The sequence below is a fragment of the Symphalangus syndactylus genome, chromosome 1, assembly GCF_028878055.3.
Source record: "Symphalangus syndactylus isolate Jambi chromosome 1, NHGRI_mSymSyn1-v2.1_pri, whole genome shotgun sequence".
NCBI lineage: Eukaryota > Metazoa > Chordata > Mammalia > Primates > Hylobatidae > Symphalangus > Symphalangus syndactylus.
The window spans coordinates 61,536,092-61,549,963 of record NC_072423.2 but is presented as its reverse complement, the minus strand read 5'-3'; the positions used below and the strand labels follow the sequence as shown (position 1 = coordinate 61,549,963).

The 13,872-nt window shown below is 34.7% G+C and overlaps 1 protein-coding gene across 5 annotated transcripts in view; it reads right to left on the bottom strand.

Annotated features, from left to right (window-relative positions):
• Positions 1–13,872, bottom strand: part of ZNF521 (zinc finger protein 521) — a 289,152-nt gene that overhangs the window by 54,136 nt on the left and 221,144 nt on the right. The gene's annotated exons all lie outside the window — the stretch shown is intronic.

Sequence of the window (13,872 nt, the reverse complement as noted above, 5' to 3'; positions counted from 1 at the left end):
TTAAAAAATAATGGCAAAAATGCCCCAAATTTAGTGAAAGATACAACTCTACAGACTCATGAATCTCGCAAACTCCAAGAAGGAAAAGTATTAGAAAACCACATCAGCATATCCTAGTCAAATAGTTCAAAACCAATATAAAGGGAACATTTTAAAAGCAGGAAAAAACAAAACAAAAAAACTCTCCCCAAGTAAAAAACAAAAACAAACCCCAAACTCATAAAAGCATATTACACAGAGCAAAACAATGATTTGAATGATTTCTGTCTTCTCACTAGAGTCAATGGATCTCAGAAGACAGTAGACTAATGCCTTTAAGGTATTAAAATACTACAGAAATCTGTCAACCTATAATTTTAGATCCAATAAGGAATATCCTTCAAGAAGGAAGGTGAAATTAAAATATTTCCATATAAGAAAAACTAAGAGAATTTATCTTTAGCAGAACTGAACTATAAAGAGTTCTTCTTCACACTGATGGGATATTAGACCAGATGAAAGCCTGGGTCTTCAGGGAAGAATTAAGAGCAACATTAACAGTAAATATCTCATATACATTAAATAATTATTTTTCTTTTTAATTTCTTTAACAAATGTATGATTACTTAAAGCAAAAAATTATAGCATTATCTTATGGGGTTTATTGCCTATGTAGACATAATACATATGAAATCTATATTACAGATTGACATATGGTTACAAAGTGTCTACATTTAATAAAAATAAAGTGGTAAGATATTAACTCTAAGTAGACTGTGAAAGTTAATTATATATATTAAAATCCATACAACAACCACTAAAATAATAATGCAAAGGGATATAGCTGAAATGCCTATAAATAAATGATAATGGAATTATAAAAACTACTCAGAAAGTCCAAAAGGGGGAAGAAAAGGAAGAAATGACTCAAAAAAATGAGGCAAATAGCAAAGACATGGTAGGCCTGAATCTAACCACATTAATAATTACATCACATTATAATGTACTGAACACTAATTAAATGATCGTCAGAATGAATAAAAATGGAAGCTCTAACTATATGATGTCTATAAGAGATACACATTAACTATAAAGAGAAGTTGAAAGCAAATGGATGGAACAAATACATACTATGAATACAGTAAGCATGAGAATGCTAGAGGGGCTACATTAATATCAGACTTCAAGATCATACTGCCAGAGATAAAAAGAGATATTTCATAATGCAAAATGAGCCAACTGCTCTGGAAAATATAACAGTCAGAAATGTGTATGCACCTAAGAAGAGTTTCAAAATATATAAGGCAAAAACGGACAGAATATAACAAAAAAAAGATAATCTTAACAATTATGGATATTTGAACGTCTCTCTTAGCAATTAAAAATACAATCTTACAATCACATATGAATATTTGAATGCCTGTCTTAGCAATTGGTAGAACACTAGCTCCCTGCCCCCATCAATGACTGGAGACATAGACGATGATTTCAACAACACTCTCAACCACCTTGACCTAATTGATAGCTACAGAACATTATACTCAACATCTGCAAAATACATACTGTTTTCAAGTGCACATAATACATTCATCAAGATTGACCATATGTTCACCCATAGAACAAGTATCAATAAATTTAACAGAATTAAAATCATACAGAGTATGCTCTCTATTCATACGGAATTAAATTAGAAATTAGTAACAATTAGATATCTAGGAAAACCTCAAATATTTAGAAATTAAAATTAAAAAATTAAAATTAAAAAAAATCCATGGGTCCAAAAAGAAATCACAAGGGAAATTAGAATATACTTGAACGGAAAGATACTGAAAATTTAATATTTTAAAATTTACGGGATGCAGCTAACACATTTTTTAGAAAGCAATTTAAGAGATATAGATGCTTGTATTAGAAACATAAAATTGTCTAAAACTAATGACTTGTTTTACCTTAAGAAGCTAGAAAAAGAAGGGTAAATTAAATGTAAATCAGCATAAGAAACAATAAAGATAAAAATGGAAATCAATGAAATACAAAATAAACCATGAAAAAGTTAATAAAATAAGAAAATTAATTATTTGAAAACGTCGGCAGAATTGATAAACTTAGCTAAACTGATTGGAAGAAAAGAGAATACAAATTATCAGTATATCAAATTATCAGGAACGAATAAGTGGCACTATTAATCCTATAGATATTTAAAGGCCAATAAGGGAATATTACAAACAATTTTATGCCAACAAATTTGACACAAAATTAAACAGAAAATCTGAACAGCCTTTTTTGTCTATTAAAGAAATTGAACTTACTAAAAAAGGAAGGAAGAAAGGTAGACACAATTCCAGATCAGATGGTTTCATTGGTGAATTCTAACAATCATTTACGGAAAAAATAACAGCTATCTTTAACTCTTCAGAAATTCTTCTTATGAGGTCAGCATAACCTTAATACCAACACCTTAAACAGATTTTATAAAACTTGTAGGATTGGGCCAGGCATGGTGGCTCACACCTATCATCCCAGCACTTTGGGAGGCCAAGGTGGGTGGATCACCTGAGGTCAGGAGTTCAAGACCAGCCTGGCCAACACGATGAAACCCCATCTCTACTAAAAATACGAAAAATTAGCTGGGCATGGTGGCATGCGCCTGTAATCCCAGCTACTCGGGAGGCTGAGGCAGGTGAATCACTTGAATCCGGAAGCAGAGGTTGCAGTGAGCTGAGATCCCACCACTGCAATCCAGGCTGGGCAACAAGAGCAAAACTCCATCTAAAAAAAAAAAAAAAACACACAAACAAACAAAAAAACCTGGTAGGACTGGCCTATAACCATAATTCAGTCAGCCACATGAGTATACTAAAAGGGACATTGATAGATACAAAAAAAAGGAATAAAAATCAAATAAAATTATTTTCCTTTTCTTATTCTTATTACTATATCTATTTAATAATAGATCAACTCCTTTAGAATTAAAAACTGATCTGTGAACAAATATCTTGGCTCCCTTCTTCTCACTTTTGAAGCAGTCTTTTCTCATTACAGTCACTTTCACCTCCACTCTGCAGTAAGACCCTGGCAGTGGGGGCAACACAGCATAGACCTGCTGTTCAGGAAGGTGGTAAGAAACCCAGTTCAGGTCATGGGTCATCTATGCTCTCAAGTTTATCTTTCTCAGTAGTAAATTTCATAGTTTGGTCAAGAAGTTTTTGGAGAAAAATCCAAAGCAAAAAATAATACTGAATTTGTTTTTCCTTAACCCCTAAAAAATAGAGTGAAAGCGAAGAAGGAGTCTTTTTTTTTTTTTTGAGACAGAGTCTCGCTCTGTCTCCCAGGCTGGAATGCAGTGGTGCCATCTTGGCTCACTGCAAACTCCACCTCCCAGGTTCACGCCATTCTCCTGCCTCAGCCTCCCGAGTAGCCACCACACCCGGACTTCTTCTTCTTCCCTTTTTTTTTTTTTGAGACAAAGTCTCGCTGTGTTGCCCAGGCTGGAGTGCAGTGGCGTGATCTCAGCTCACTGCAACCTCCGCCTCCCAGGTTCAAGCGATTCTCCTGCCTCAGCCTCGAGTAGCTGGGACTACAGGTGACCACCACCATGCCTGGCTAAATTTTTCATTTTTAGTAGAGATGGGGTTTCACCATGTTGGCCAGGCTTGTCTCAAACTCCTGACCTTGTGATCTGCCCTCCTTGACCTCCCAAAGTGCTGGGATTACAGGCATGAGCCACAGCACCCAGCCAGAAAGTCTTAAAAATGTGTTAGAAGACATGAAATAACTGCATGTGGAAGTAGAAAGCAGAGAGTAGAGTGACCACCATCCCCTTCCCCACCACTGGAGGGGGACAGTGAAGGAGCAACAAGAGGGGCTCTGAGAGGAGAAAGTACTGGGAAGAGTATTCAGAAGGGTGTTGCGTCAGTAGTGCGGCAAAATTAGCCCTAAATTGAAGGTTGCTCTGCAACTCCTCCCCCAAAACATAAAGAAGGCTTCAAAGGATCAAACTATTACAAACTAACTTAACAAAGCTCAAGAGTAGTTATATAAATACAAAAATATCCAGTACCTAGCAAGGTAAAATTCACCATGTCTGGCATCTAATAAAAAATTACCAAACACGTAAAGAAGCAGGAAAATGCAACACACAGGGCAAAGCCAAAAATCAATCAATATAAACTGACATAGAAATGACACATGATAAGGCCGGGCGTGGTGGCTCACGCTTGTAATCCCAGCACTTTGGGAGGCCGAGGCGGACGGATCATGAGGTCAGGAGATCGAGACCACGGTGAAACCCCGTCTCTACTAAAAATACAAAAAAATTAGCCGGGCGTGGTGGCGGGCGCCTGTAGTCCCAGCTACTCGGAGAGGCTGAGGCAGGAGAATGGCGTGAACCCGGGAGGCGGAGCTTGCAGTGAGCCGAGATTGTGCCACTGCACTCCAGCCTGGGTGACAGAGTGAGACTCCGTCTCAAAAAAAAAAAAAAAAAAAAAAAAAAAAAAAAAAAAAAGAAATGACACATGATAAAATTAGTAGACAAAGACATTAAAAAAGCTATAACTACATTTCTGTGTATTCAAGAGGTAGAAGAAACACCGAAGATGTTCAATAGAGACATGAAAGAGATAAAAAGATCCATATTGAACTTGAAGAGATGAAAAATACAGATGGATTTAACAGCAGATTAGACACTACAGAAGAAAAGATTAGCAAATTAAAAACAGAGCAACAGAAACTATCCAAAATGAAACAGAGAGACAAGGTAGTGAAAAAAAAATGAACAAATTATCAATGAACTGTGGGACAATTTCAAGTGGCTAATATACCTATGACTAAAATCCCTGAAGGAGATGTACAGAAAAATATTTGAAAAATAGTTAAGTGTCAAGTGACAGAGTGTCATGAACATTCAGATTATTTAAGTTGTAATTTTTGGTATGTTCATGGTTTTAAGTATATACTATGTTCTGAATATTGTACCTAAAATTATATTCTACCTGGAAATGTCTAATATTTATTTAAAAACAAGCCCCAATGTAAAATCTAGAATTACATATATTCTATCAAATAAATGAGTGACTTTTAGAATATATTCAAGAAGTAAAATGAACTTCTAATATAGATTTATCTCCACTTTTTATGGACCTGAATGTTGATCTATTACTGATGAAGCAGTTAAGAAATTTAATGTCTCATGTCTCCCTCTGATTGGAATGAAGGTAGCTTGTGAATGTGAAGGGAAGAAATAAATTTTGGTTGTGGGTGGCACAGAAAAAAATTGGTAACTTGTAGCATAAGTATTATCAAAGAGAGAATGAAAACTGACAAGTTTTAGATCATGATGAAAAAAAGGAGAGAAAAAAAACATCAGGAACCAGCTTACAGAATGGGACATGAAACTTGGTCCAGTGTGGCAGTGGGGAAGGTGTAATGCACACGCACTCAGCCAGTCCCAGGTGTTTCGGTTTGGTCAAATATAAAGCCCTGAACTTAGGATGAGATTCTATCTGCTTCTTAAGCTAGATCTACTGTAAGCGGTGACCATTATACCAAACATTGAAAATATAAACTAGACTTTCCTCTATTTGGGATTTGGATGATTATTACAGAGATGTCTAATAATTATTTGTACTTATAAATGACTTATATCATGAGTCATTTGTAAGTACAAATAATTATTAGAACAAAGAAGTAAGAGAAGCAAACACTGTTTTGTTTTTGCCTCAAAGATTCACTTACAGACCACATCGTCAGGGAACTGTTGTAAAGCATGCTATATTTTTTCCATAGTAACAATGGCATTACTGGGGACTAATATATTGAGTCAAGACTCAGTTTAAAACACAGAAATGATAAAGAAAATGACATAAGGACAAAGGGGAAAGCGACAAACCTCCTCGCTCAATTGAAATAATTTAGTGAAATAAGATTAATATTTTCCAAGTCAAAAACCTTTAGAGCTAAAGTACCTTCAAGCAATCTCCTCATTTCCTGATAGTAAAGAGATTAACCTAGGTGACGCAACAATTTACTGTAAAGGAAGAAACTGAGTTGCAAGTCTCCTCAATCACAGCCCACAGCCTTGGTTGTTGCATTCTCCAGTTTCCTTGCAGAGGGAAGGGAGGGAGAGCAGACTGTACGCAGTGATTTTACAGACGACCCCAGTGCACTTTAAACTGCGTATTAACATTCATAAAAATACTCTTTCTAATATAACCTTGACCTACCTTGACCTAATGTGCTTTCTATAAGAAACATGAATTCCATATTTAGTTACTAATGGTTTGGGGTTCTCAGAATTTAGAAACATTTTTGCCAGATGCTGGTTTGGATGACTGAGGATTTTTTAAAGATCTTCTCATGAAAGAAATGATCCCTTCTTTAACCTTTTTGATAAACCATCACCTTTAGCTTTGTAAACAATTCAAATTCACTCGACTGATTGTTATTTGCATAAGCCATCATTCCAGTATCTTGTAGAGATACACTTGTGGGATTGGGAGCCAAGAAATCTGTGTCCTGGCCCCAGTGCTGCTTGGAGCCTGCGTAAGTGATGGAACATTTATGGATCTCAGCTTTCTTATGAAAACAAGAAGCCGACAGAATGCTCTTTTCTCTAAATTTCTATTATTTTCAATTGCAAGAGTGAGGAGAGCAAAAATCTCTAGTCATCTTTTATTTGTAACTGGGTAAGTTTTTCTTCTGTTCCCCTTTCTGTACCCATCAACAAGTAGAAGGATCTGTGAAGAGATACAGGTTGAGGAGGAGGTGGGGAAGAACTAAAGTAACCACCCTAATTTTGTATACCTTATATTTTTAACAACAGCTCCAGGCCTGCTTCATTTTCTCTCCTTAGCTTACTGGCCACTGGGTCTTGCTTCAGAAACTAAGTAATACATGAATAAAGTCATGGCAACTGACTGCTTTTCATGAGCAGATCATTTGGTGAAATGATAAAAGTTGAAGAATTGAGAGTGCCTTTATGAATTTACAGTGTAAATATAAGCTAATTTCAGAACCATCCTTTATTTTTCACTTCTTTTATTTGTACTGAACATTTCCCCCTTTTCTTGTCCTTAACTCTTACTCAGATTTCCTTCTCCATTTTTGTTGTATTGCTGTTCTTGTGTTGTGCAAATTTTATCTTATTTTCGATTGTAGAAACAAATAAATGACTTAACCATGCTGACAGTTAAAATTCTAGTAAAAATTCTATTTAAGTTACATCAAATAAGCAGAGATATTTTGCTCCAAACAAATTAACATCTATGTCAAATATACTCCTCTAACAGTGTTGATACAGCTTCCAAAGCTCCTGATTTTAAACCATAGATATTAGAAAGATATATGTGCAGATGTTTTGAGCTATATAAATCCAAGCTATGCTCACAGTAACAACTAGTTCTACTTCAAGTAGTTTTATATTGCTTATGGAAGTCTTATTATGGCATTATGTTAAAACATTCAACAAAAATTTCCTGGACACCATTTATGAGCACAGTATATATAAAAGTGATTTCAATTAGTTGATATTATGTGTCTACTACAAGTACCTCAAAGAGTATGCATGGTTCAGATAGTATCTTGGAGGTATAAATTCACCCTCCACATAATATTTGATCCCATAAATCCAGCAGTTTATATCTCAAAGGGAGGGGTGGATTTTCTTCTGTTTTTATTTGCAATGAAAATTGAATCTTAACTAGCCACATGGGAATATGATAGACAATAATCCATTGTTGAACATTAGTCTTATATTTATCTAATTTATTGATTGAATGAAATGAGGTCTTTGATTCAATCCAAAAGTTTGGCATTTTACACTTTTCAGTTTATAGAACTGTTTGATTAACATTAATTTCAAAACAGTCTATTCATATTAAGAAAATTAGGCCCAATACTAAGAGATATCAAGACATACCTCATGTTCAATTTGTGGTTCAATCTCTCTTCCTAAAATGAAACAGTAATTGGTAAACCATCTTGAATAGGTCTTGTGTGTGTGTGTGTATGTGTATGTGTGTGTGTGTGTGTGTGTGTATGTTGTGTGTATTAAACAAGTTTGATTATGGGTTAGTAGGATTGCATCAGCTATCTCTTTGACTATGTGGCATCCAATAAGTGGGCACTAATGGTGTGTGTGTGTGTGTGTGTGCGCACACGTATGTGTAATGGTGTCATACATTTTCTCTAGGGAATTTCTCCAGGGTAGATTTAGTTTTCAAAACTGCTTTTAAAAAAAAAAATACTATGAGCGGAAAGGTATGATTTGGCTGTGGTTTTGTTATTATTTCCAAGAAATAAACTTGCTTGCTATCCAGTAGTGGCTGGCACTTTAAGTTTTAATGTGGATATTAGCCCACATTTTGCAAGAATTTGGCCATTACTCAAGTACGAAGTTAGGAAATTGTATATTTTATCTGACATTCTATTTCTAGTTGTAGCAAGCTTTTTGGCATTAGATATTTGTGCACCATATTCCCCTTCAATGTCCTCATAAATGTTGTTTGCCTTTATGTAGTTTTTAGTTAGGAATTTGGATCCTAGGAAGAACCTCAAGAAACAGGATAGACTCCTCTAGGACATCTCACAGGAATGAATAACCTCGAAAACTTAAAAGTGGATTTGACTACCTGGTGACACAGACCACATGCTAATACACCAGCAATTTTCTCTAACCCCTAAACAGGTCTCACAAGCAATCCTTGGGTTCTCAACACTTTTTTCCCAATTAAATTGACCAGAAAATATCCTTCTTTCCTTCCCCAGCATCTAACTTTGTAAGTTGCAACTAATAAATCAAGTCAGGCTATTGATATTATGCTTACATTCTACACAGTAATATTATAAATTTAAATGAAGCAATATCTACTCTGTGTTCTAGTTTCTCAAATGAATAGTTTATTCCATATAAAAAGAGGGATTATTAATAGCAACATTCTGTTTTTCTATTCCCTCTGTAGTTTCAATTAGTTATACAGATATTTACTTCCTTCTCTGTACCTGTGTCATATTTAAAAATCTTTATTCAACTGAAGAAGCAGCTCTGTTTTGTGGAGTAAGTAAAGTCACTCACAAATAATGTTTACCTCCTGGGGACTATTAAAGGACTGAATAGGAGCCACATACAACCATTCTAGAAATATCTATTTAAATGGATAGAAGTCTTTTTATACTTTAAAATTTCCTACATTAGAGATAAGCGTAATAAGATAAATCTTGGAAATCAGGAGTAAATTCTACTTCTAATACCTACAGTGATTAATGTATTATTTGGAAGGTAACACAAAATTAAAAATTAAAAAAACCAAAGAATTAAATTATTGTAATTACTGCATTTGTATTTTTTGGCACTGCAGGAAAGGACATCTTAGTCTGATAGCCTCCAGCACCATAAACTTGGATAAGCCATCTGACCTCTCTAGGACTTAGTTTATTCATTTGGGCCAAGTGACTCATAAGGTCTGTGCCAGATCTAAAAACATCATGGGTTTGTATTATTGGTGGTTAATACTTTAATAAAGCTCAGATTGACAAATGTTGCAAAGCTATACTTTAAATACAAAGACACGCCATACCATTAATGAGTGATGCAATTGAGGAGGATGCAAATGGCGGATGCAATTGAGGGAGGAAATATGATGTGGAAGCTGTTTGGGGGAAGTGAAATAACCAGTTTGAAAAGGAGATTTTTGTGTGGGCAGATAACAAAAACCTTACAATGGATATAAAGGTCAGGTTGTTGAAGGTCCTGAACTTTAAAATAGAGGATTTAGATTTTGATCTGTAGGTGACGGTAGTAGGACAAGACACAGAGTGGCATAAAGAGGACTGACAGAGAGACTTCCTAGCAGAGTAATAGCATTAATAATAACAATGGCTAAATTTTATTAAGCACTTACTATATGCCCAGCATAGTTCTACATCCTCTACATGTATTAACTCATTCAAACAATGGAAATAATAACCTTACGATGTTAGGTACTATTATTAATGCTTTTGTTAAAAAAGGAAACTGAGGAAAAAGGAGAATTTATGCAATTTGCCTAATCAAAAACACAATAATGTTTTAAAAAAAGGCCTAAAAAAAGATACGATCCAGAATGATTTGGAAAGGAGCCAACAAATATGAATTTATATTCAGAAATTTCAGTTTTGGAAAATATTGATTGCATTAACAGAATATGTGTACATTTCAAGTGTGGTAATCACTTATTATAATAATTTTGCTTTTGAAGAGCATACATGTACCGTTTTATAGTCATGTTTGTGAGTTTAAGAGTACACGTATTAAAGAAAAATAAATTAAAACAAAAAAATTAACCCAATCCAAAACAGACTTGGTTGATTTGGTCTCTGTGGAAAAGAAAATAAATAGTGGATAATGGAAAATAGTGAAATGTATGAAACATCGAAGAAACAAATGACACCAATTCTCGAAAATTTGTTTCAGAAAACAGAATCAGAGAGAACATTTCCCAACTCATTCTACGATGCCAGCCTTTACCTAATACAGAAACCAGACAAAGACACTACAAGAAAGGAAAACAGTAGACCACTATGCCTCATGAACACAGATGAAAAATATTCTCAATAAAATATTAGCAAATTGAATCCAACAATAATACCGTATGACCCAGTGGATTCTTCCAGGTATGCAAGGCAAGTTCAACATTTGAAAATCAATTGATGTAATCTATCATGTCAAAAACTAAAGAAAAAAAATTCGTATCAATAGATACAAAAAAAGAATATGACAAAATTCAACATCCATTCATGATAAAAACTCTGACAAAACTAGCAATAGGGGGTAACTTCTTCAATTTCATGAAGAATATCTACGAAAATCTATAGCTAACATCATACCACTGGTAAGAAGCTAGAAGCTTTCCCCCTAAGATCTGAAACAAGGCAAAGATGTCTCCTCTCAACATTCCCTTTCAATATCATACTGAAAGTTGTAGCTGATATAAGAAAAAGATAAAAAAATATACAGACTGGAAAAAAAGAAATAAAACTATGTTTACAGATTACATGATTGCCTATGTAGAAAATCCCAAAGAATCAACGACAATAAAGAAAATCCTGGAACTAATAAGCAATTATAGCAATGTTGCAAGATACAAGGTTAATATACAAGTCAATTGCAGTCTTACATACAAGCAATGAGCAATAGGAATTTGAAATTGAAAACACATCATTCATATTAATTTCAAAAAATTTAAATACTTATGTATAGATCTAATAATATATGTACAAGGTCTATATGAGATAAACTACAAAACTCTGATGCAAGAAATTTAAAAAGATCAACATAAATGGAAACATATTTCATGTTAATGGACAGAACAACGCAATATTGTTAAGATGTCAATTCTTCCCAACTTGACCAATAAATTTAACACAATCTCAATCTAAATTCCAGCATATTATTTTTGCGAATATTGACAAAAAGATTCTATAGTTTATACAAAAGGCAAAAGAACCAGAATAGCCAAAACGATATTGAAGAGCAAAATCAGAGAACTGATGCCACTCAACTTCAAGACCTATTATAAAACTACAGAAATCAAGATAGTATGGTATTAGTGAAAGGATAGACAAATGAATCAATGAAGCAGAATAGAGAGACCAGAATTGATTCACACAAATACAGTCAACTGATCTTGCACAAGGAAGCAAGGGTAATCTAATGGTGAAAGTATAATTTCCTAAACAAATGATGCTAGAACAACTAGACTTTCACACAGAATAATAATAATAATTAATAATAAATCTAGACACAGATCTTACACGTTTCACAAAAACTAACTCAACATGGACCATAGACAAAATGTAAAGTACAAAATCAAAACTTCTAGAAGACAACAGGAAAATCCAGGTACCTGGTGTTTGGCAATAAATTTTTAGATAGAACAGTAAAAGCATGATCCATGAAAGAAAAATCAAGAAGATAAGCTTCATTAAAGTTAAAAACTTCTGCTCTGCAAAAGACAATATTAGGAGATTGAAAAGATAAGCTATATAATGAGAGATAATATTTGCAAACACATGTCTGATAAAGGACTTGTATCTAAAATATGTAATAAAGTCTTAAGATCCAGTAATTAGAAAACAAACAACTCAATTAGAAAGTGGCGGGGTGGGGGGTATGATCTGGATACTTCACTGAAGAAGATACACAGATGGCAAATAGGTATATAAAAAGATGCTCTGCATCATGTGTCATTAGTGAATTGTGAACAAAAATAATGATGAGATAGCACTCTGTACCTGTCAGAATGACTGATTTCCGAAACACTGACAAAACCAAATGTTGGCAATGATGCTGAGCCACAGAAACCCCCATTTACTGTGGTGGGAATACAAAATGATACTGCCTCATTGAAAGACAGTTTGGAGCTTTCTCATAAAGCTAAACATAATAATAACATATTATTTCAGCAATTGACCTCTTAGGTATTTCCCCAAATGATTTGAAAATGTATGTTCACACAAAAACCTGCACGTGAATGTTTACAGCAGCTTTAGTTATAACTGCCCGAACTGGAAGCAACAACCAAGATGTCTTTCAATAGATAAATGAATAAATAAAGTGTGGTATGCCCATTTAACGGAATATTATGCAGCAATAGAAAGAAATGAGCTATCAAGTCATGAAACACATGGATGAATCCCAAATGCATATTGTAAGTAAAAGAAGCCTGTCTGAAAAGCTACATCCTGTATTATTCAAGTATATGACATTCTGCAAAGGGCAAAACTATGGAGACAGTAAAAAAATATCAGTAGTTACTAGGGCTTCAGGGGAAGGAGTAGAAGGATGAGTAGGTAGAACAAAGAAAATTTTTTGAGCAGTGAAACTATTCTGTATGATACAATAATTATGGACACAGATATGCAAAATCTATAGAACTGTGCAAAACAGAGTGAACCCTAATATAAACTATGGACTTAATGTATCATTATTGGTTCATCAATTGTAGCAAATGTACCATACCACTGCAACAAGTTAATGATGGGAGAATAAAGTCGTGGGGGAATGACAATATGGAAATGGTACTTTCTGTTAAACTCTTTTGTAAAACTAAAACTGCTCTAAGAAAGTTTATTCATTAAAAATAAATCCAGCCCAGGCACTATGGCTCACACTTGTTATCCCAGCACTTTGGGAGGCTCAGGTGAGATGATTCCTTGAGGCTAGGAGTTGGAGATAGGCCTGGGCAACATAGCGAGACCCCATCTCTACAAAAAATTAAATAATTAGCCAGGTGTTGTGGTGCATGCCTGTAGTCTCAGCGACTTGGGAGGCTGAGGTGGGAGGATCACTGGAGCCCAGCAGTTTGAGGCTGAAGTGGGTTATGATCACACCACTGCACTCCAGCCTGGGTGAAAGAATGAGATCCTCTCTCTAAAGATCAGTCAATCAATCAATCCTACACAATCCAAAATATATCTTTTTTTCTGATTGGAGAGTCTCCATGGTATATTTATGTGAAAAATGAATAGTGTAATCAGAAAAGTTTGGTAGCAGCCACAGAGAACCAAAGGGAAGAAAGCATGAGAAAGAGAAGATTGCTTCTTACTGCTCCTCTGGCTTCCAACAGTGCCCTCAATCCACTCTGATGCCAGAATGACCCTGTTACAAGAAAATCTGAACATATCACCTTCATGCTCAAATTTCATCAAGAAAACCATGGGCTGCAAGATAAAACTTAAAGTCCTTGGCATGGCATACAAGGTTCTTGATGGTCTGGTAAGGCTCCATTTCTCTGTCCACCTTGGATCATTTCATTCCATTCACCCCATGTACAATTTTCCCAAGAGGTTTTGTACATACAGGAAAATCCTTCCTTGGCTTTGCAAATTCCAGCTCATTCTTCAAATATCAGTTAGGGA